This window comes from Strongylocentrotus purpuratus, unplaced genomic scaffold (genome assembly GCF_000002235.5).
Source record: "Strongylocentrotus purpuratus isolate Spur 01 unplaced genomic scaffold, Spur_5.0 spur5_scaffold_6, whole genome shotgun sequence".
Lineage (NCBI taxonomy): Eukaryota > Metazoa > Echinodermata > Echinoidea > Camarodonta > Strongylocentrotidae > Strongylocentrotus > Strongylocentrotus purpuratus.
This window is the reverse complement of record NW_022145612.1, coordinates 33,369,109-33,392,548: the sequence shown is the minus strand read 5'-3', so window position 1 is coordinate 33,392,548 and position 23,440 is coordinate 33,369,109. Positions and strand designations below refer to the sequence as shown.

At 36.6% G+C, this 23,440-nt stretch overlaps 1 protein-coding gene across 1 annotated transcript in view; it reads left to right on the top strand.

Annotated features, from left to right (window-relative positions):
• LOC115919158 (lysophosphatidic acid phosphatase type 6-like) overlaps positions 1-22,903 on the top strand; it is a 46,967-nt gene extending 24,064 nt beyond the window's left edge. Inside the window, exon 9 of the mRNA XM_030972161.1 lies at positions 21,672-22,903. The gene's annotated coding sequence lies outside the window, so the exon portion shown is untranslated. The remainder of the gene's footprint in view (positions 1-21,671) is intronic.
• The last annotated feature ends 537 nt before the right edge of the window (positions 22,904-23,440 follow it).

The window sequence follows — 23,440 nt, the reverse complement described above, 5'->3', positions numbered from 1 at the left end:
AAGATTGACCCATTAGGTTCCGAGATACAAGGGTTCAAAGGTAGGCCCGCCACCCCCATTTTTGAAAAAATCTCAAAATTTGGTGGGCTGCATCTCCCAAACCCCTCGCCCGATTGACCTAAAATTTGGGATTTGGTGCTGTGAGATCACACTCAACAAGTACACTAAGTTTCATCAAAATCAAAAATGGTCAGGTTAAGATTTTCAGATTTTTTGGGTGATTTGACATGGAATGACCCTTTCATCAAACTCACATAATTTGAATGGTGTAATTTAGATTTAAATTCTTAATAATTAATGAAAGGTATGTTGGCATAAAAGTTTTATACCCAACTTCTTCAAAACATCCTTTGAACTTTAATTTTCTCAAGTCAAACCTGAATTTTCCCGAACAATACATGGAAATGGAGATGGTTGTTTAAAAATATTAAAAATAAATACATCAATGCAAATAGTGTTGCAAATGTATGTGCTTAAAATAGATCAGTGCATTATGCTGTCACCAAATTGTGGTTCCCTTATCTCATTTTCAATGACGGTGAGTGCAAGATACTGCAACAGTCTATATAGTCATCTCCTACTCAATGGCGGTTTAATCCTCTTATAGGCCAAATTATTCATTTGAGAGACTTCTAATCCTACTGCTAAAAGCCTGACCAAGAGGCAGTTTTGCTATTTGGATACCATTTTTTTTCCTGAAGTAGGGTTTTTTAAAGATAATATTCTTAGCTTTCTAGCCTCTCTTTCTCTGTTTTGCTCTTTCTCCAACACTCTCTCTCTCCCTCTTTCTCTTTCTCTCTCTTTCTCTCTCTTTCTCTCTCCACCTCTTATCTTATTTCCATTCATCTAACATTATTTAGTGAACCTGGGGCAACAAAAATATTTAGCTTTATCCATCCGATCTTAGTTAATCCAATTTGTGTATGGAAGAATGGATACATGGATACAGGAATCCTTAGCAGTTGGTGTTAATGATGGATCAGAACTGAGCTAGAATGGGTTTTGTTGCAATACATATTTGGTGGCTCCTCTTATCAGCCCACATGGATTTAGGAAATTTATGAATCAGGTAAAATTACTTTCTTTTAATGAAGACAATTTAAAATCTATCAATACATGAATCATAATTCAATTGTACTTGATACTTGCAAATACAGTGAAACCTGTATAAGACTGCTCCAGGGAGAAGGGGAAAGGGGTGTTTAGATGTAGGTGGTCTTTATAGGAAGGTTCCTTTAGACAAGATTTCAATGAGAAATGATTTTCAAAGGATACAAAAATGCAGTCTTTATAGGCAGGTGGTTGTCAGAAAAATAGAAAAATACTACTAAGACCCTAATTTCCTGTAGGGATTTAATGAGGTCATACTTTTGCTTTAAAGAATTGTCAAATTAGTTTTTAATTCAACTTCCAAATTGCTTGTCTGGTTCGTTTGATATTAATCAGCGCTGAACGGCAAAGTTTACTTTGTTACCATTGCACTTTAGCTGTCATGCCAATGCTTATGATTCACTGTGTTGTGATACCAGGCTTGAATCAATGAGGCTTGAATCACTGAGGCTTGAATCACTGAAAGCAATATGGGTCACTATGTCCAATCACGCTGAAGAGAAATATTAGAGCCAACTCTAATTGACCATGTCAGAACTTGTTTGGGAATGCATTCATTCATACAGTACCTGCAGTAAGCACTGATGAGAGGGCAGAATGGAGGTCAGGAGAGGGTCAAACAAATCATTTGAACCCTGACATTTATTCAGCTCATGTTCTTGATTTGAAAGAATTGACAGAGTCATTGTGAGAAAAAAACATACAGTGTTTTGTTTAATTGGTAACCATTTATTCGTAGAAATTTCAAATCTTTTAGAGCTGTGTTTACGCTACACATTCAGTGTAACAAAATCAGTGACATCTCACATGTGAGGGCCTTATTCTTTTGATTTCATTAGGATTTATAATGTTAAGGTTTTATTTGGTGGCTTAACCTATGCTTCCAGTAAAATGATGGTCTATTTGGAGCCAGAAGGGCATAATAACTTGTATATGTTAACCAAGGGCTTCTGAGCTTGTAATGGCCTTCTTGCTCTGGACAGATGTTACAATCAATGCTAGTGACCAGGATGAGGATGTGGGGGTCCAGGAGGGTTATGGCCACTCCCTTCTTAGGAAGATATGAACTGAGTGATTCTAGGGAAGTGTTTCCTCTACTTTCATCGACTGAACTATCACCTTACAGACAATGACTCTCTTAAATGGTTTCCTCCTAAATTGGATAGTTAGTTGTCAAAGTGGCAAATAGAGTCAAATTTGTAATTGTCTTTATCTGGGGTAATTTACATTTGGAGGTAGTGTTTGGAGGAAGAATGTTGTTAACTTGTTGACTTGGGATAATAATTGTTCAAGGTAAAGTTGTTCAAGGGATGGTTAGTACTTTCATGCAAACAGGTAAGATGCCAATTCAATTTTTGTTGGGACATCCAAATTGTTTGATGGTTAGTGCAGGTGCAGTCATTATGATGGGGAACTAAATTGACCAAATAACTTATAATTTAGAGGTTAGAGTATGGTTCCAAGATATGCATGGAATTTATGTAATTCATGAAACAACACTTTTTTTAAATCTTCATATATAAAACAATATTTTCTACTGTTTTCTGTACTTGATTTAGAGGTACATATACATGTACTGTACCTTCATAGATATGATGGCTGATATTGATGGATAAAATCTTCAATCTCTCTTCCTCTAAGCTCATCATTTTGTCCCATCATGTAATGTAGGACATGCATATTTGCAATGTAGTCATCCATTTTAATTCTGATGGACATTGACATCATCCAACAAAATTATTGATTAGATGATTTATAATAAAAGCAAAGACTGAACCCTGTACTGCTCACAAGTACTACCAGGGATGAACTTTCATGCAAACAGGTAAGATGCCAATTTAGTTTTTCTTGGGACATCCAAATTGTTTGATGATAAAGCAAAGTCGTGATGACTCACCGGACACACACGGGAGTGGATGTTTTATGTGATAATATGGTGATAAAATTAAGAGCGGATTGGGGGGGTTGTGGAGTAACCCTATCTCCTCCCAAGTTTACCCACATCATTGTTGAGTGCTCATCCTATAGCTGCTGAAACACCCTCAATTGATAAATGTTTTGGCAAGAGGCTGCTCTGGCCCGGCCTTCTCCCTGGCAATAGGACACCACCAGGAAGCGCCTCACATCCCCATCTTTCTCTTTGTCTACCGCCGACATTGTATCCCTTCCTCCAATATTGACGGCTCTCGGTGCTCAAACACAGGGTGCGTTCACTTGCCTCCAAGTATAGAATATCTGGTATTTCATTTTACAGTGTGAATGTGGTAGTTTGACTTTGTGGACAATGGACATTTCAATACATGCATATCCATATTTTACAAGTTTGAAAAACTTGCTGGCAAATACTTGTAACAAATTTTGGCGTATATTTGTATATTTAAAGTTTTAAACCTTGGGTAAAGATTAAATCTTTATCATATTTGTTAGCAGTAATTGGCTTTTATTAATATTTGTTACTTTTAGTGAAACATTCTAAAAGTCAGCTGCCAATACTTGTCGTTGCATTTAAAGTGAAGGTGTTATTAATTTCTGTATCTTTCTAGTGGACAATTCTTCCTGGAATGAAAAGTTGGTTGCCATTTGATTATAAATTGCCAACATGAAAGAAAAAAATCATAATGATTATTTCCTTTTGTTAAAACTGGGAAATGTTATGCATTCTATTATTATTATTTGCAACATTAATGTCTTTTACTTGCTCCTTGCAAAACAGGGAAACAAAGGAAAGGTTGCTCTCTAAGAAATAGATTTGGCAATGATTGTTGAGCATCTTCAAAACTTTTGAGTGTGAATGTGCCTACAGGTACAAGCAGAATTAAAATTACTCTGAAAAGAGAGCCATTATTTCCCTTTTGCCACTTGATGAGAAACCGAAGGAAAACAAGAAAGCTCTTGGGAAGACACAACAATTCAATTAGTGCAATTCCATCGGGTACGCGATACAATCACAGTGGCCCATTAATTGTTGTTTCTCTAACCTTAAATTGTGCATCCCAAAGTAGTTCTCCTTTTCTCTCTTTTTTATCAGGAGGGGGGGGGGGGTAGGGATGGAGTAAATGATCGTAGTAGGCTGTGGAGAGAAGGTGGAAAATTGGAATTGAAGGTTGGTCTTTGAAACTATATCTTTTGTGTATTGGTTGTAACTCTCCACCTGTGAAGTGGCCTGCACTATCTTGTGTTTGGCAAGCAGTATTGGAGATCTTAACTCCAAGAGCGCTTTGTGAAATCGCTTCAAATTTTTAAAGGGATGAAATTCTCATCTTTTTTCTCGAACTGCCCTCTACCCATCATTATTTGTTTTAAGGTTATTACAATCTAACCTCATGTTCTGATTTTAATATTTATAAGATGTACTTACTCCCGGAGTCCCTTGTATGACTGCATAATATTTTGTTGTGTATAGTAAAACCTTGCCGGTGTAACTAACTATTCTGTTGAAAGATGCTTTATAAAGTCTTCAAAATATACCTGTGATCTTAACTTCTTGCAATGATTGATATAAGACTGAAGATGAATGATCAGAAGGACATTTGCTAAGTTTGTTTTTGGTGATTTGAATGGTGATATTATTAAGCTGAATTTATATTTTGAAATGAGATAATTATAAAGATCATAGACTACTGTTCTATGATGATGATGAGTGCCAACATATTATGATTATGATAGGATGTATAACCTTATTCACAGTTAATCATAATAACCACATACATATATCTTTCAAAAAGTGCAATAATGCTTATAAGAGACAAAGGATAACGATTGATTAAAGATAAAAATTAGGTCACAGGTATTACAATGAAAACATGATGACATCATTTTTGCTGCTGACATAACCCAAAGATACATCCTCATAACCATCGATCGTCATAACCCATGATGGATGGTCAATCAACGTTGGAAGATGCGATGCAACACTCACAAGGTGACTCATTATTTACTCTGGATATTTTTCTAATTACATGGGTGTCTTTTTTCTGACTAAAGGGTGCTTCCCCTCCAATCCTATCCCAAACAAGGCTAACCCATCTCTTGCTTCTTAATGAGACACGTGTCTGCATTGGTCACATCACACAAGATTAGACCTGCTCAATTACTGGTATTAGCAGCGGTCACTCGCCAGTTCAAAGCTCATATTTTCTATACAGATCACTAGGGAATGCTTCATGCAGATCACAATGTCCGCTTGTAGCTTCAGATTTCTCAATTTTGATGTTTGTTTATTGAAACAGAGGCACCTAACGATGGCATTTAGAATTTATGAAGGTTTTTGATGTTTGTTGATTGAAATGATGGCAAACAATTATGGCATTAGCATTTTTTCTTTTTAATGAGTCATTTTGATAAGACAATATTGATAGTGGTGGTAGTGTATAGTGGCCATGACTAGCCAGGCCTTTTTTCGTTGATAGATGTGATCACTCATTAAAGTAGGGACGTTTCCAATTTTTAAACTCTGGGATGTATTTATCTACACTTTAAATACATTTCAAACATGAATGTGCGATGTAAAATGTTTGTGAAATGGCAACAGGTAGTTTATTTTAGTATCAAGTAACAACTCCAAGACAACTACATGTAAAAGTATCTGAAACATTATTGTATTGAATGTAATGATCGTTATACAACTTTGTTACATGTAGGTTAAGTGTATCCGGACTATTAGAAAATAAGAAGACAAGGAGAATGAGGATACTACATACCGGTAATTAAAAATATGATGTTCAAAGCACTTGAAGTATAATGCAACAATGGTGCCAATAATACTCTTTTCACACTGGTTTTGCTTAACCCCGTACTTCGCTTAGCCCCGTACTATCCTTAACCCCGGACTATTTTTTTGGCTTTTCACACTCGCTGTTTTTAGTCCTGTACTAGCGCCTATTCCGGAATAAGAAAATTCCCGCTGTTCTCACTGCATTTCGTTAACCCCGGATATCGTATATATTATGATTGGACATACTTCGCATCTGGCCAGCTGCGATACGCTCCATTGCGTAGTACCGGACTATTTTTCGTTTCTGTTCTCATTCATTTGCTTAGCACCGCAATTGCGGGGTTAGCAGGAGTTAGCACCACAATTGCGGAGTTAGCCCTGCTATTTTGCAGGGTTAGTTAACCCCGTACTATAGGTGGGGTTAGCCAACTTTAGCCCACTTTGGTAAAAACCAGTCTGAACAGAAAGTGGAATAGGCTTAACCCCGTACTATAGGTGGGGCTAAGACCCCCCTTAACCCCACCTATAGTACGGGGTTAAGCAAAATATTGCCAGTGTGAAAACAGTATAAGGTCACTTATGATTGTAAAAGAGTAATATAGGACTTTCAGTTTCCAACCTACAAATATCCAGGTGAAGTATATACAGAAGGGATGTACACAATGTTGAAGAACACTCCCAGTGTGCCACTGCAGACCCTTGCTGATATTTTGTCTTTTTTTAATGATGTCACTATCTTGAGATTAGCTGCTTGTCATTTACATATTTTAGGTCTTGACATACATGTGTATTCACCAGTTTCAGTACCTTATGACGGCCATCTCACCTATTCATCTTTCGAACAAAGTCTTCATGAATCAAAAAACAGTCTTTTTTGGCATGGACGATGAGCCGTCCTGTTTTCTCCCTCAGTTCACCCACTTTCACACGTTCCAATGTCAGCTAGAGTCTGATTGGGCAGACTAAGGGTAGATTAGAAAGTGGTGGGGAGGGGAACACTCTTCAGGTGTGAAGAAGTAATGAGAAAGAAGGCCCCTCGTGAGCTCCAAAGGTTTGTGCCACTAATTGCGCCTTTTGTCTCCACCACCCCATGATGATGATGATGATGATGATGTCATCCAGACTGCACTTTTTCATTTTCATTGGTGGCCTCTTGGCCCCAGCAGTACACTCACTCTAATCAATCAAAACCCTATCTTGAGATGTCTTTATACAAAGCAAACCTCTTGATAGTACTTCTAATAATCTAATTGTAGTCATTGATTCACCTACACCTTCTAAAGCGCAACGACCTCAACAGCAGGTTTAAGTTGTTACTGGAATTTTGCTTTGTTCAAGAAAGTAGTTTTATTAGAACGATTCATAATTAAAGATATTATTTATCTCTTTGAAGTAGAAAAAATATGAATAAGTTTGACAAAATTTGTCAAAAAATGTATTTAATAATGTTGGGAAAATTTTCAAGCAAAACCAATAATCAGGTAGTGTATTATATGTAACTAAAGAAAATTGTTCTTTTTTTTTCCTTTTCTTATTCTTTTAAAGACAACAGTTTTTAATAACCATACATTTGAGTTAGGGCAAATATTTTCTTTTGTTGTCTTGCTATTCATATGTATTACTTTTTAGTGATTTTGCTTTGTTGATCAAATGGTAATAGTCCCTTTGAAATATCTTTTTTTGGATGTATAAGACATTTGTATCCATTTCCTGTAATTCATATTAAAGTCAAGAGGCACATTTCAGCATGCGAGACACGTCTATTTTTACATTCAGCATTTGAAAACATATCTGATGGTATGGTGTAACTGTTGAATCATTTTGCTTGTCCCATCCCTGAGGAGTGCAAACACTCACCATGTAGCGGGATCAGTTTCCTTCAGAGATTGGTAGTCGAGACCATGATCTTCCATGGAGAGTGAAGAATTATACCCTCGCAGCATGCGCTTTCATAATTTATAGGGCAGTGGCCCCCGACCCCCATCTTGGAAGGGGCTGCAAACCAAGTAACACCTATATCATTAATGTTCCTGGAGTCATGGAAGGAATGGGGGTCCGATGGAGGGTCGTATGACAGTGAGATGTTACCCCATACTCGTCCCAAACTACCGTTAAGGGACTTGGTCCCGTCACTGGGCTCATCAGTCATTCTTTTGTCCCCTGTTTACCCCTTGAATGCGTCCACACTACCATGTAAAATGCAGTGCTTGTATTAAAGCTGTTTTAAACAAAATTTGGCAAGATGAAGTACCGGTACAGAGTAATTATTAAACTGTTGTTGTTTTTTTTATTTTTTTTATTTGTGTAAATTATAAACATGATGACATTTTATATGTTGGAATCATTTCAGGCAGATGTCAATAGTTAAAATTATATGATTCATGAATGTTTTTCAATAGTACAAACCAAATGCAATGTAGATGTACATAAAAATGGAAGCATCTATCACCATCATTATTGATAAATACATGTGTATGAGATTAAATGTGAATGTGACTGACGTTTATTTGTTGCTTCAATATGAAATATGAAACAGAATAGCATCAATTTTAAGTAGTTCATGTGAATGTGCTTTACAGGCTGTTGCACCCCAAGTGGATGAGACCTTGTTTGGAAATCATTTGTGAACATGGTCAGGATTTGGTTATTCCTTCTGGCTGATTTAAGGCATGTATTGGGATTGAATGTGAACATGCACACACGTTCGGTGTTCCCTTGCTCAATTAGACATGCATGAACATGTATAATGGCATTAGTTTGGGGGATTATGTGCTGTATGATGGTATCATTGTTTCATGAGTCGATGGAACATGCTCAAGTTATGGTTGCTGCCCTGCTAGATAAAACATGCTGTATGATGGCATCAATGTGTGATGCTAGAATTCGATATGAACATGCTGAAGTTACATGTAGTTTGCCTCCCTGATAGATGATGTACGGTGACATTCATGTTTGTTGGTTATCGGTGGGAACATACTCAAGTTATGTTTGCCTCCCTGCTAGATAAAACGTGCTGTATAATGGCATCATGTTTAATTATTCAATGTGAACATGCTCAATTTTTTGTTGCTCTTTGCTGGATGGAACATGATATATGAAAGCATCAATATTTAGATGTGAACATGCTCAGTCACTGGCTGCTCCTTTACTGAATGAGACATGCTGTATCCTAGCATTGTGATTAAGACTTGAGTGTGGACATGCTCCTGTTCTTGTTGCTCCCCTGCTGGATGAAGCATGATGTATGATGGCATCAATCAGGGGGAAGACATATGACAGGAAGATGGATGGATGCCATCCCACTGAATAAAGAGCTTATGAAAGCTTTCAGATAGATCTAGCAGCAAGCAAGCAAGCATTGCTATTAATGTCTCTCCATCATGAGAATCTAGAGCAGCTTCACCATTAAACCTTCCTTTGTTCCAAGTATGAAAGCCAGATATAGCTGATTGTGAAAGAGAAATATGAACAAATAATTCAAAAATACATTCTGTTCATAGTTTGTTTATTAGGTTGTTTATTAGGTTGTTTGTTTAGTTGTAGGAGACTGATATTAGCATATTTTACATACTGGTATTCATAGGATGAATTTTAATGCACTTGTACAATTTTACACTTTTTCCTTTAAACAATCTTTGTGGGGTAAGAAAAAACTATTTACTTGTAGCAATGGTGGCTATTTTCCTTCATTAAAGTGATAGAGAACTTTAACCTTTTGACTTTTGAATTTGCTAATTCCCATAGGCGTTTTAAATACAGGTACCACTGGTTACCCTGTATACAAAGGGTTGAAATGGTAATGACCTACATGTAATTGTGATTGCATGTACATGTTCATCTCATCTTTCAATTGCCCTTTACCATCTCCCCCCCCCCCTTTCTACCCTTGCCCTCCCCTCTTTTCAGGCATACATCTTTTGAGACTCTATCATTTCCCAAAACAATTTTCCTTATTAAATATGTAAATTGTAAGAAGTTTGGATTGCTAACCTGCTGTGGCATTCTCTTATTTCCTCACAATTTGTTAAATCATCTTCACAATATGATATTCCATGAGCTGGCTACTCTGACATAATTTACAATAGCCTTTTTTTGTTGCATTTCATTGTATGGCTAGGGTGGGTTAAATCAGTCGACATTTATTTAATTTGCAGAGATGATTTCAAGTCAAGCAACCCATCCATTATACTGCATCCCCCTCAATCATCAGGCATGCACAGGAAATGAATTCAAAGCAACTGTATTGGTGAAACGCCTGTCAGATTACATCAGTCATCATTCTAAACTGTTCTGCATTTTACCAAATCATGTGTAGATGAAAAATATAGGATATTTTCCAACTTGATAAAAAAACAGACATCTTCTGATTTCTTTTTTAATTCTTTTCTGGATTTTTTTTGTTGTAGTTGTAAATGAGTAATAATCATCCAATGAAAGACTGTGTACCTGTTCTCAAAAGTGCCTGTTTTATGATTAGATGGCAATTAGTATTCATAGGTAAATCCTCTTCCTCATCTGCAAATAGAAAGAAAGGAAAGAAGGAGTCACAAAAAGATGAAAGCGACCGCTAGAACAGGATGATGAATAATGATTAAATTGGCTTTAATCGAGGAAAGACCTTTAGGACAATAGAGCGGTGAGTCATGGTGGAATCACAAAGGAAACACACAACCATTTCTCTAGACGGACCACATGTTGAGGGTCGATATGGTAGGAAAATAATAGTGTTCTTCAGATTAGTAGCGCTTTTCAGTGATTGTTTTGTCAACGTGATGAAAGTGTTAGGTGGAGTGAGTAAGACCTTTTTAATGAATTGTGGGCAGCATTGTTACGATCTCAGCCACAGAAAGATGATTATGTCGGTCGGTTGTGTTGCTTTGAAGTTGAGATCACATTAAACTTGGTAGATATGGAGTTGTTCTGGTAGAAGTTTACTCACACAACTCTCAATCCTAGGGTTGAGAGTTAGAAACTTAGAATCCTAGCTCGACACTAATTGCAAGACATTAATCCACATTTGTCCCTCTGAGTACCTGGTAAATTCTTCGGTAAGACTAATTGCAGGGTCCTCAGGAAGAACAGCATTGGTGTTGATGAGGCAATTGAGGCTACCCTGATTTTTTATATAGCGCTTAATGCAAATGTCTCTAAGCGCTTTACAAATATACTATTACCCCGGTCATTGGATTCAGTGCTTGCCCGCACACACTGTGTGCACAATCTCCACTCCCTGGGGAGCATTCCAGCTGGGCGTTACTATGTTTTTAAATTGTACATTCATGTAATGAATTAAATGTTTTTGCCTTTAAATTCACTTCTGGGACTCAAACAGAACAACAATATATCATTTATGATAACATTGTTGTGTTTAATATTTGCAAAGTATAAACTACTTTTAGGGATTTCGTAAAACCTGTAGTACATTCTGTGTAATTGAAAATGTAATGGGCTAGTGATTTGCAATTGATGATAAGATGATAAAGAAGTAATTGCAGCAAATAGATAATTAATGCCATTTTTTTCTCCTGAAGCTTGGAAGACTATTTCTTCAATAAAGGTCTACCACCTCAATTAACCTCATCTCATGTTACATCTCGAGATTGGTATATATCCTTTTCATTCCCAAGAAGTTTCCATACTGCACTTTCTTATCACCTCCCATCAGCCATTTATATCTCCATCGCCTACAGCCAGGCATCGTATGTGGGGAAAGAGGCCCTACGACACTCTAGAAAATGAACATCATTTGGCGACTTTACTGCGACCAAACCAACCCTCCACCGCTGGGATTTGGTGTCTATCTATCTATCCAACTAGTGGTCCTCAGTGCCTTTTGGTTGCATGGACCGAGTGGTGGAAGAGACGGAGGTGCGGCTGCAGGGCCCTAGGCTACTACAGTCAAGCTGTTTCAATTTGTGGGGAGAACAAAGAGCTGATCAGAAGCCCTCTCCTGTCTTGTTTCAACCACCCCCCCCCCCTCCCTTTAATATTGTGTTGCATACAGTATATTGTTGTCAACCATTGTTTCCATGTTCACACAATGCTTCTTGAACATAGACAAAAATGTTTTGTCAGTCTGTGAGTTATTCAGACTCGGTATTATGCATTGTATTGTTTGTTTAAGTTTAGAAAGTAGTAATCTCTTTTGTACTTCAGTGGCAATAGAAAATGTATTAGCTTTAGGCTGGACAAGTTTAATTATTGTTATATGCTGATTTAGCTAGGAGCAAATGAGAACACAATTAAAGCACAATTATTCTTACAAGGTATAAGAAGAGGGGATACTTGATAATAACTGGTCATGCAATGTAGTCCAATTTCATGTGGAAATTGCCCATTGTATTTAAATAGCTTTACAAGTATGAAGTGGAGCTGCTGGTATACATACTATAGAAGGTGAACCTCTTCCTATAATAGGACAGTCAATCCTCTTTGCTAACAATACTACCAAAGAGGATTGACAGACATTGAGACTCTTACATAACATGATTCATAAGCTTCATGTTTGACTTGCTTCATGTGCAGAAGGAAATCTGAAAACACTTAAAAATGGACTACTGGATTATGCAGTAAAATACAAAATTATATTGATCTTACAAAATTCTAATGAAATTACAGTTGTTTAAGACATTGAACAATTATCATATTATATCTATGTTATTCACTTGTATTATCAGACAATTTACCAAAGCAATTCCAAACTGACTCAAGTTTGAAAGATTTATTGGCCATTGGGGGTAATGTAATTTTTATGCCTCCGCCACCGAAGGTGGTGCCGGAGGCATCATGTTTTCGGGTTGTCCATCCGTACGTCCCGTTTGACCGTTATCACAATATCTCAAGAACCATTTAAGATTTAAACTTAAGACTCTGGAATAGTATTTATCACCATAGGAAGACGATCTGATTAGATTTTGGAGTACGTAGGTCAAAGGTCACAGGTCACAGAGGTCAACTTATGAAATTCCTTGTATTGAGTTTGTTAGCGCGATATCTCAAGAACCATTTGAGATTTAAACTTCAAACTTAAGGACAGTATGTATCACCATAGGAAGACGATCTGATTAGATTTTGGAGCACGTATGTCAAAGGTCAAGGGTCACAGAGGTCAACTTATGAAATTCCATACATTGAGATTGTTATCATGATATCTCAAGAACCACTGGAGATTTAAACTTCAAACTTAGTGATAGTGTGTATCACTATAGGAAAAACAATCTGATTACATTTTGGAGCACGTAGGTCAAAGGTCAAGGGTCATAGAGGTCAACTTATGAAATTCCATACATTGAGATTGTTATCATAATATCTCAAGAACCACTGGAGATTTAAACTTCAAACTTAATGATAGTGTGTATCACCATAGGAAGACAATCTGATTAGATTTTGGAGCACGTAGGTCAAAGGTCAAAGGCCACAGCGCACATTATGAATGCAAAAACAGCTTGTGATCGCGTTATCTCAAGAACCGATTGATGGATTCATGCCAAAATTAGGTCATGTTTGTTACTTGCAGAGCCAATGAACTGAGTAGATTCTTGGTTCATAAGGTCAAAGGTCAAAGGTCATGGGCCCATTATGTATGCAAAAATAGCTTGTGAACGCATTCTCATTAGAACTGACAGATGGATTACTATTTAACTCAGAACATCTTGCAGAGCCAATGAACTGAGTAGATTTTATGGTCATGAGGTCAAAGATCAAAGGGTCATATATGTATATGAGAAATTGCTTGTAATCACAATATTCTGAGAACCTGTCAATGGATTACCATTGAACGTGAATTCAATTTTTTTTTTCTGTTTTGGTTTGTAAAATTGCTCTATAACGGAGGCATCATTTTCGACTGCGCGCAGTCGAATTCCATCTAGTTTTTGTTAAGTCTGTACATGTAGTCGGTTTGTCATTGTCTCGTCAGTCTGACTGGGGTATCAGCACAATCATTTGGGAGTGTGTGAACACAATCAGTCTGTGATGTTGCACTGTTGGGTTGCCCAAGAGCTGTTAACACTGATGCGGTCGTGATGAAAGGGTGATGCAAGTGGGAGTGTGTGAACTCAGTCAGTCTGTAATGTTGCACTGTTGGGTTGCCCAAGAACTGTTAACACTGATGCAGTTTTGATGAAAGGGTGATGCAAGTGGGAGTGTGTGAACACAATCAGTCTGTGATGTTGCACTGTTGGGTTGCCCAAGAGCTGTTAACACTGATGCAGTTTTGATGAAAGGGTGATGCAAGTGGGAGTGTGTGAACTCAGTCAGTCTGTGATGTTGCACTGTTGGGTTGCCCAAGAGCTGTTAACACTGATGCGGTCGTGATGAAAGGGTGATGCAAGTGGGAGTGTGTGAACTCAGTCAGTCTGTAATGTTGCACTGTTGGGTTGCCCAAGAACTGTTAACACTGATGCAGTTTTGATGAAAGGGTGATGCAAGTGGGAGTGTGTGAACACAATCAGTCTGTGATGTTGCACTGTTGGGTTGCCCAAGAGCTGTTAACACTGATGCAGTTTTGATGAAAGGGTGATGCAAGTGGGAGTGTGTGAACTCAGTCAGTCTGTGATGTTGCACTGTTGGGTTGCCCAAGAGCTGTTAACACTGATGCGGTCGTGATGAAAGGGTGATGCAAGTGCTGGTAGATGGTAGATGGTGGAGATGGTATGGCTGGTAGTCATTCTAGTGATTGGACTCTGAGTCATTCACACCTCACAGTTATTAAGTTTATTGACCTCTCAAACCTACACAAACTGTAGATCAGCATCCTATATGTGTGTGTCCATACAGAGGTTTTATATATTATTATTTTTCTAGCCTTACATGATCAGGATTTTGATTCATGGATTTGAAAGAAAGAAACAATAATACAAGGGTTCCCTTTTTTAGAAAGATTAACCTAGAAACAATCTGATTGCCACCTCAATATATTTTTCCTGGTTAAATACTAAATTCAATTTTTCTTTCAAATAAGAAGTATTGCTTTGAATACGAGCATCTTCATCCCATGCAGGAAAGACTTGCTTCAGACAATGGATTTTATCTCTGAAATTTTATACATATATATTCTTTTAAATGATGTTTTAGTAAGGAATTCATGTTAGGGTATTGAGAAGAAAATTGTCACATAAGATGAAGAAACGGGATACATCCTTCCAATGCAAGAAATTTCATTTCTATTGATTTTGTCTTGGTGACTTTCTGTATGTGTTCATACCTTCAGTAAGTTTAGTTAAAGTTGAAGTAAGATCAGTTTTGGAAACGCCCCCCCTCTCAAAAAATGAAATTGAAGCTAATATTACCAATCATGTGAAAGAATATGTTTTGACTAATACGTGATCATACAAATTTTGCAGAGAAACCGCCTACTAATTGATATATTTGGTAAATTATTATATCTATTTGGATCTGATAGATATAGCGCATGTGTCGCGCACGTGTGGGAGTAGTACCATATACATCTTTCTGTGTACAGTGCTTGTTACTTTATCAAGACTGGGCCAAATTTCTTATCATTTTGAGGATTCCAGAACCTTGCAGTACACACCAATACTTATATGCTAGATGATCAACCTTTTCTGATCGATTCCACAACGTTTCTTTCACAATGCAATCGCATGACCATAACTGGTTTTATCTTAAAAATTCATTTAATACATAGAGGTTGAAATATGTATTTCTGTTTAAGTAAACAAAAAAAATTCTTGTTATAGCATACAAGTTATCACACCTACTTACTTTCTTTGTTTTCTACATATATACAGGTATGAATATCCTCCAATCTTCATGAAAGGGTGCATTTTTATTAAGAGGCTTGTGTCTGCCTGCCTCTTATGTAGCTGATGAAACACTTGTAGACATTTTCTGTGTAGTATGAATGTGAGATTTAATAGCAAGATGGAGTTCATTGCCTAATTCCTGAGGAAAGTCTTTCAGCTTCTCAGTCTTGATACTAAACCCAGTCCATCTCAATCTATGCTAAAATACCACTCACATCCACTTCAGTTTATGCTCAATTTCTGCACTTCAATTATCTCTCTCTCTATATCCTTGTCCCTCTCCCTCTTTCTCTTTCTTTTTGTATAGATCTGTATTATGTTTCTCTGCCTTCTTTCCTCTCCCTCTCTGTCTCCTCCCTTCCCTCTCTCTCTCTCTCTCTCCCTCTCTCTCTCCCTCTCTCTCTCCCCTCTCTCTCTCCCTCTCTCTCTCTGTCTGCCTGTCTTGCTCTGTCTGCCTGTCTCTATCCCTCTTTCTCTTTCTCTCTTTCTCTCTCTCTCTCTCTCTCTCTCTTTCTCTTTCTCTTTATAGCTGCCCTCTTTCATTATCTCTCTCTGTCCTTCCATCTATCCTGTTCACTCTCTCTCTCTTTTGCTCACTTTCTCTTGCTCTCTTTATTTCCCTTTTTGTCCATTTATCTCACCTCTCTTTCCGTGCTCTCCCCTCCTTTCTCCCTCCTTTCTCTTGTCATCTTTTCTGAATGCATCAATTATTTTCTTGACTTATCACCTTTGTTGTTTCTCTTTTGGGTAATGTGCATTTAATACCATTTTCCTTTTACCTTCTCTCTTTATACTTCAATGAATGAAGATATCCCTTTCTGAGATCTGTGTCCCAATCATTGTGGAAATCCAGTCTCCAACTCTCTTTTTATGAGATGGAAATGAGGTTAATTGAGAGAAGATTGTCTGGGCAGCTAAAGGGTTAATTGCTGGGTACGAGCCAGGTACTAATTACACTAGACGCTGACAAAACTCCTAAGTCTGATAAATGATAGTACCCAGGCCAGTAGCAGACAATAGACATTATTTTCATCTGATAGAGTTGTATACCATAGAAAGTTATATTGCGTGACTCACGTGAGCGTACCGGTTTCCCAAGGTTGCTTTCTTTTAAGGACCCAGAATAACGGAGAAAGAGAATACTTTCTGTCTTGCGCATTTTAGCCATGAACAATGAGCGTAGCGTAGAGACCTTCGTTTCATTCATTTGCGGCAAACGAGGAGGGTATTGGTCTTGTTCATGCTTGCCATGTCAGTCTGAGTATTAGCATTGATCAACTGAAATAGGTAGCAAGGTCAGGAGCAATTAATGTCTCAAGAGAGATATTGTGATGACTTCTTAAGTTCTTGGTACATTACATGCTGTTGTATATTAGCAGAATGATGTGCTCATAAACTCTTCAAAATTAGAGAGAATTTTCTAGATGTGTTAGATACATTTGAAGAGCAATGTGTTTATTCCTTGTTTGAAAGGACTACAAACAAAAAATGCTCCACTCCCCCCTCCCCCACCAAAAAAAAGGATCTTCTACAGACACAAACACGTTTATTTTTGAAGTACTTTACCTTTGATTAAGAAATATCTCATCAAAATGCTTCTTCTTCTTTACTTGTACATTATGTACTTGCAATCTGTTGTAAGATAGGTCTACATTCTCTTTTATATTTTTATTTGTTTCAAAATTGTTCATTATATCCCAAAATAAGTACCAGTAAAGGAATTTGTGTCATTCAATTCTTGGCAGGTCAACCCGTAAATGAGTGTAATCTAGAGATGTGCAACTCGGATAGACCTACACAATTTATGTTTTGAAACATATCACTATCACTCTACATTTATAGGACTAATGTAAACATTGGCTCTAAAGTACTTAAATCTAATTATAATTAAATATTGTTAATTACATCTACTTAAATACAGGGCTCTGCTCTAGTAAGTAGCACTTAGGGAATTCACAATTAATCTAGGCCGTTAACCTCTCCAGTACTTTCCTAATACATTTACGAATTCATGGAAATGTATAATGGTTTCAGGAGGGTGTATAGCAAATTGATTTGACACCATCATTAATTAAATCTAATGAACTTATTGAATAGGTCCACATCCTGTAACAATCTAAATAATACATGTTTATCACTCATGTTTACTATTTGTCTGTCCCGCAAGCACCAGGCAAGCTTTCTGTGAAAAGTAAGAGCTTTGTAAATGTTAATCTCTCCATATTTGTTTGGGTCACTAAAGTGGTATTCCATAGCCCTTATGTCACAAGTGTTATAATCATTATCATCATCATCATCATCATCATCATCATCATCATCATCACACCACCACCAACACAATAACAACAACCTCCACCATCATCTTCACAATTTTCATTATCTTCTTCTTCTTCATCATCATCATCATAATTATTCACATCACAACCAATACCACCATAATCATCACTACCCCCACCACCACCACCACCACCATCATCATCATCATCATCATCATCATCATCATCATCATCACCACCGCCACCCCACCTCCACCACCACAACCATCATTGTTACTATCATCTTCGTCTCCATCTGCATCATCACACTTCACAGCATTCCCCAGTCCGATGCAAAGTCAGGCAGAGTATGAAACGTGGCAACAAAATGGAAGGAAATTGTGCCCAAAATAGTCAAATATTGTTATTTTGCATCAGTATATCTGGTGCATCTTTGAATTTGAAATTCTCATGGGCATCCTGAGCCCAAGGGCGATTCTGCAATGTGAGATGGTAACCATGGAAACAGGAGTCAATTACAGTGACTGCATTGATACTAGCCATTTGAGAGCGAGCCTGCACACTCTGCTGATTGGGCAGATAAATGCAATTTCTGACTGTTTGGTTATTTGCGGAGAGCTGTTATTTACGGCGAAATGCATTGAAATGGATATATTGACCAATGACATAGAGCCAAGCTTCTGATTTTTCCAATTCGTTCATTCATTTATTTATTGTTTTATTGTTTGTGAAAGGTAGATAGACAATAGAGTAAAAGACAAGATTCTGTATTCAACCAAAATTGGGATATGAGCAGACAGGTATTTTTAGAAAATCAATATACCTATATTTAGATGTAATCTGCAATGATCTGCAACACAACACTCCAAAATTAAGTCTAGAATATGGAATTCATAAAGAAAAAGAAAATATATGTCAATTGCAGTAGATTGGGTTCCTTTTCAGTGTATAATCAATTTAAATTCATGAAAGAATAGTAGTTAATACAAAGCTGTGTAGATAGTTGGAGAGGGGGTACATTTTGAAATTGTATCCTCTGATTCATAAATATTCATTTTCTTTTAGAAGATACTGGAGTATATGTTCATTCTGTGGATGGGGGATGTAGTAGCCTAATCCTCAATTACAAACCACTGAATATTAATGAATCTTCAAAGAGCTCTCTTCTCGGGAATGGAACGGTGGAATTCAAGGGGGAATATTCTCTTCTGGTTTTTTTTTGCTTTTTCTAAATGTTTGATAATATTTGCATTTTTACCCATTATTAATGGAAGAGAACCTCAACCTCATAACAAAGAGAAAAAAAAAATCAAAAAATGATAACAAAGAAATTCTGTTTTTAATCAGGACACACAACCTTCATATTGATATTGTGTACCGTACTTTAAGTCGGTCTGAAAGCAAATTAGCCTATTGGTTGAACATAAACCACATGTTTTTAGAAAACTGTATTGGCACCTATCTATCTTATTGAGATATTAACTTACCCGACATTGATTCCTCAAAGTATTATATAAGTTTTATATCACAGTCATCAATATCTCTTTGAGTTTCCCTTTTATTAATAAATCAATATCAGTCATTGGTTTATTTTTCATAGATGTTGCTTCAAAATCACATAGGAAGAATTTCGAACGGTATAGTTAGACTGACATAAGAATTTACTGATGGACAGGGTGGCTATCAAATATGAGGAAAAACTAGGTTTCTGTTTCTGCCGAGATATTGCTGGAAGCATTTTTCTTCGTTTTCACCTTGACTGATCGGATAGGCCCCGCCTCCCTCGTCACCGACAAACATTAATGTGCAATCTTGGAATTGATGGACAATCAATTGACAATCATTAAATATGAATAGAGGACACTTCTATAACCGTAATCTGATCTGATCTGCAAGGCCCCTCTCCCTCCCGCATACCAATCCTTATATCTACCTTCAGCCTCCCCTCGGAATGGACGAGCTGCCTGACCTAGCTTGTATCTAAACATTTACACCAATTTAGAGCGAGACACATCGTCGTCGACTTGATGGTCAGGAGCCTAATGTGTAGAGATTGTTAGAGTGTATTCCGTGGCTAGTTTAATGGTGCCTCCGTTGCTTGATTGAAGGATCACTCCTCACAAGCTGGGCTAGTTGCAGGAATTCCTCCAGTTTAGGATTCAGAGATGAATAGGAGAGAGATAAAAAGTGGGTATTATCAGAGAAGGGATGATTTTAAATTTATGGGTTCCAGTGTTTGGGGAGAGAGAGATGAAAGATACTATCATGGCTGTATATTTTTAGTCCTGATCTAACAAAATTGTGATCTTTCCAAAATGTCTATACAATTAAAGAATTGTATACAAATAACGCACGGCCCAGAGTGCAATAGCGGTTAATGCAGTAGGTCCGAGGTTTCTTTAGATTGGTGCCGCTCTGTGCAACGATCCGCTTGCGGCGAGTTGACAGTGCGAACCATCTGAAGGAACCGAGCGTACACTGCATTTACGTTTCGCACAACAGGGTCAAGTGCGTTATTTGTTTTATAAAATAGCGACACAAATAGCAACAAACAAAAGTTTAGATCTTAAGTTAGAGTCTAGGAGAGTTCGATCTAGATCTAGAGTTATGTTGGTTCTACAAGACTTGCAGGCTTACCAAAAAGTCCACGGGATTCATTGTTTGATTAAAAATAAAATCCATAGGAGGTCTAGAGACGAGTCTACATCAGACAGCTGAAATTCCTGGCTTCATTATAAAATCCAAAAGTCAAAACAGGTCTAAATCCAAGGCAAAATAGTAAAATAAAAATTTGCTTTCTAATAATACCCCGCTCTAGCTAGCTGGGGATCATGGTGGAGCGTACAATATTAGCTACACGTAGCCTATAGCCTACAATGCACTCGAGGGAGCGTACTAGTACTACGCGCGCTGGATATCCATGGTAACGTGTATTATAACTTTTTATGCGCTTTTTTCTGCAAAATCGTGCTTGCATCAAAAATTTGTCAATGTCATGTGACGCGTATTGACCAATCACGATGCTTAAAATACTAGAGCCATTTTATAATGTGTCATATTGTGACAGCAAACTTCTCAATATATGATAGTTCATTTGGGTTCCCAATTCATGATTCTTTTCTTATAAGTGAAAGGTTATTAAAGTCATCCCCTTAGACACTGGGACCTTAACTATTTAAGGTTATGAGTTAACCCCCCCCCCCCCCCTCATGTTCACAGCCCAATAATCATTTGTTTGCTGTAACATGCTCATAAATATGGCTTATTTTTGTATGTTCCTTATTTCTCCTTTCAAAGCAATTTGATATGAGGTAACACTAAGTTAACAATATTTCCGAGATAAACTACTCTTGGAGAAATTTATCTTCATATGTATAAACTAAGTGATGTGAACTTCATGTTACATGTCATTCATGTTCTGTTTTAATGTTCATTTTGCCTCTCAAGCATAAAGCGGTAGCAACTGCTACATAGACGTGTACCTAACGTATTCTGTACCTGTATCGATTTGTAGTCAAATTTATTTCACTCAAGGAAAATTCATAGAGCTTAATAATTGAAACTTGAACAGGTTCTCTATTTTTTAATTTGTTTATAATAATGTCCATAAGTTTAAGAGTCAAATGTTATGTAAACATTTATCACTACTTTTTTGTGTGTGAAGATGTCTACAAGAAATAAGGAATGAAAGAATGTTTGAAGCAATTCAACTTACAAGGAACCCTCAAAGAAATGATCTGCAACATTCCAGTATAACATGTGCATTTATCCACATATATCTCTCATATTTCTTCTCACTTACAGATCAAATCAAGATATCAAGGTATTCAACTTAGATGATATTCAATGGATAGCTGAGGCAACTGTGATGGAAAGATGGGCATTCATTATGAGGATCAATGCAAAAAAATATATTTCCTTACGAGTCTTACATTCTTCTCTTAATCATGGTTAAGGGGTTAATCCAGGCAATTTTTAGATGCTTTTACCTTTCATTTTGGCTAGTTTACAACAAGGTATAAAATTTCAATTCTATCAAACTATATCTGAACAATAAGGCCATACACCAATGAGGATAACAATTGCTAAATTGTTCACTACCTAGATCTTCCCATTAGAAGTTAGAAGTCAATAGAACAAGAAACATACACTTGTGATTTGAAGTATAATTATCTATCAAAATGTATTATGCAAGAAATGTTGACAAGGATGATATATTGAATGCTAGTATGACAATTTAGTGTTACAATGATAATATTTCATTAATATTCAAAGGTTCTATTAAGATTATGAAATATCATTAACTACAGAATTTCAACCTGATGATCAAACCATTTTCCAAGAAAAATAATGACATTGGAACAGAGCTGTAACACTTAAGTGAAGCATCTTTCAAGTGGAATCATTCACAATCATGGTGTTGATTGAGTGGATCAAATCTTGTGTAATGACATAAACTTTAATCATGCCAAATTTGAATAAGAATGGTTCTACTATTGAAAAGGTAAGACAAATAGATATTTAAAATAAAGACAAAATGGCACCTGGATGTTGTCAAGACGATCAAATGACATTGTAGTTGCATATCTTCTTACCATGCCTGTTAACTGCCGTATTGATCATGTTGATTTCAAATTATTGCCATAATAAAGTAAAGGAATGCAAATAAAGAATAACAACAATAATTGTTGACAATATTGAAAGGTGGTCTGTTGATGACAGACCACCTAATAAGAGCAATACGTTGAAAATATATCAATATTTATATCATGTGTGTGATCTTTAATACAGCTAAGACTTCTGAATTAGGTATTTTTATATTGTAGAATTTGTTTTCTAATTCTCCTTCTGCCACTCTATGATGTATGTTTGTCTTGCACTTTATGAAAAGGTTTATTTTTGTCTGGTATCTTTTGGCTGTGCCTCCCTTTCCCCTTCTATTTTCTATCTATGTCTGTTGTTTTTTCCTCCATCATTATTTGTTCTCTACCCCTTTTACTCTGATTTTTTAACGATCACAGTTGATGCAAATAAATACAAATATATTGTAGACATTCTATGATATGTAACACACAATGTGTAATGTTTTGTAAAACTTTGGGTGAAATAATGATATTTCATTATGTTCAGACATCTGTTATGCATGTAAGCACCAATATTCACTAATCTGTTATTAACATTGTATGATCACAGATATTTACATCTGACTGAGAGGGTGTTTCTGCAGAAAAGGCTATGAAATTCCAAAGATATTTTCATTGTGTTTGTGATGATAGCAAACTATTATAATTACAGAACCCTTATTTTCTGAGAGTTTCAATATTTGAAATTAGATATTCAAGTATTATGGGTTGTTACCTTGAGTATTGATCAAATAGCTAACATATTTATTGAGACTGTTGCTGTTGATGATGTTTTACAGAGGAAAAACGGAAAGTCGTAGATTAGCTTTAGTTAAGATATATCTGTTATATTAAAAATCTATTGAATTGAATTAATTTTTTTTTTTTTTTTAGTCAAATGCATGATCAAAGCTTAGTGATCAGTCATGATCTATGCACAAGGATAGTCAA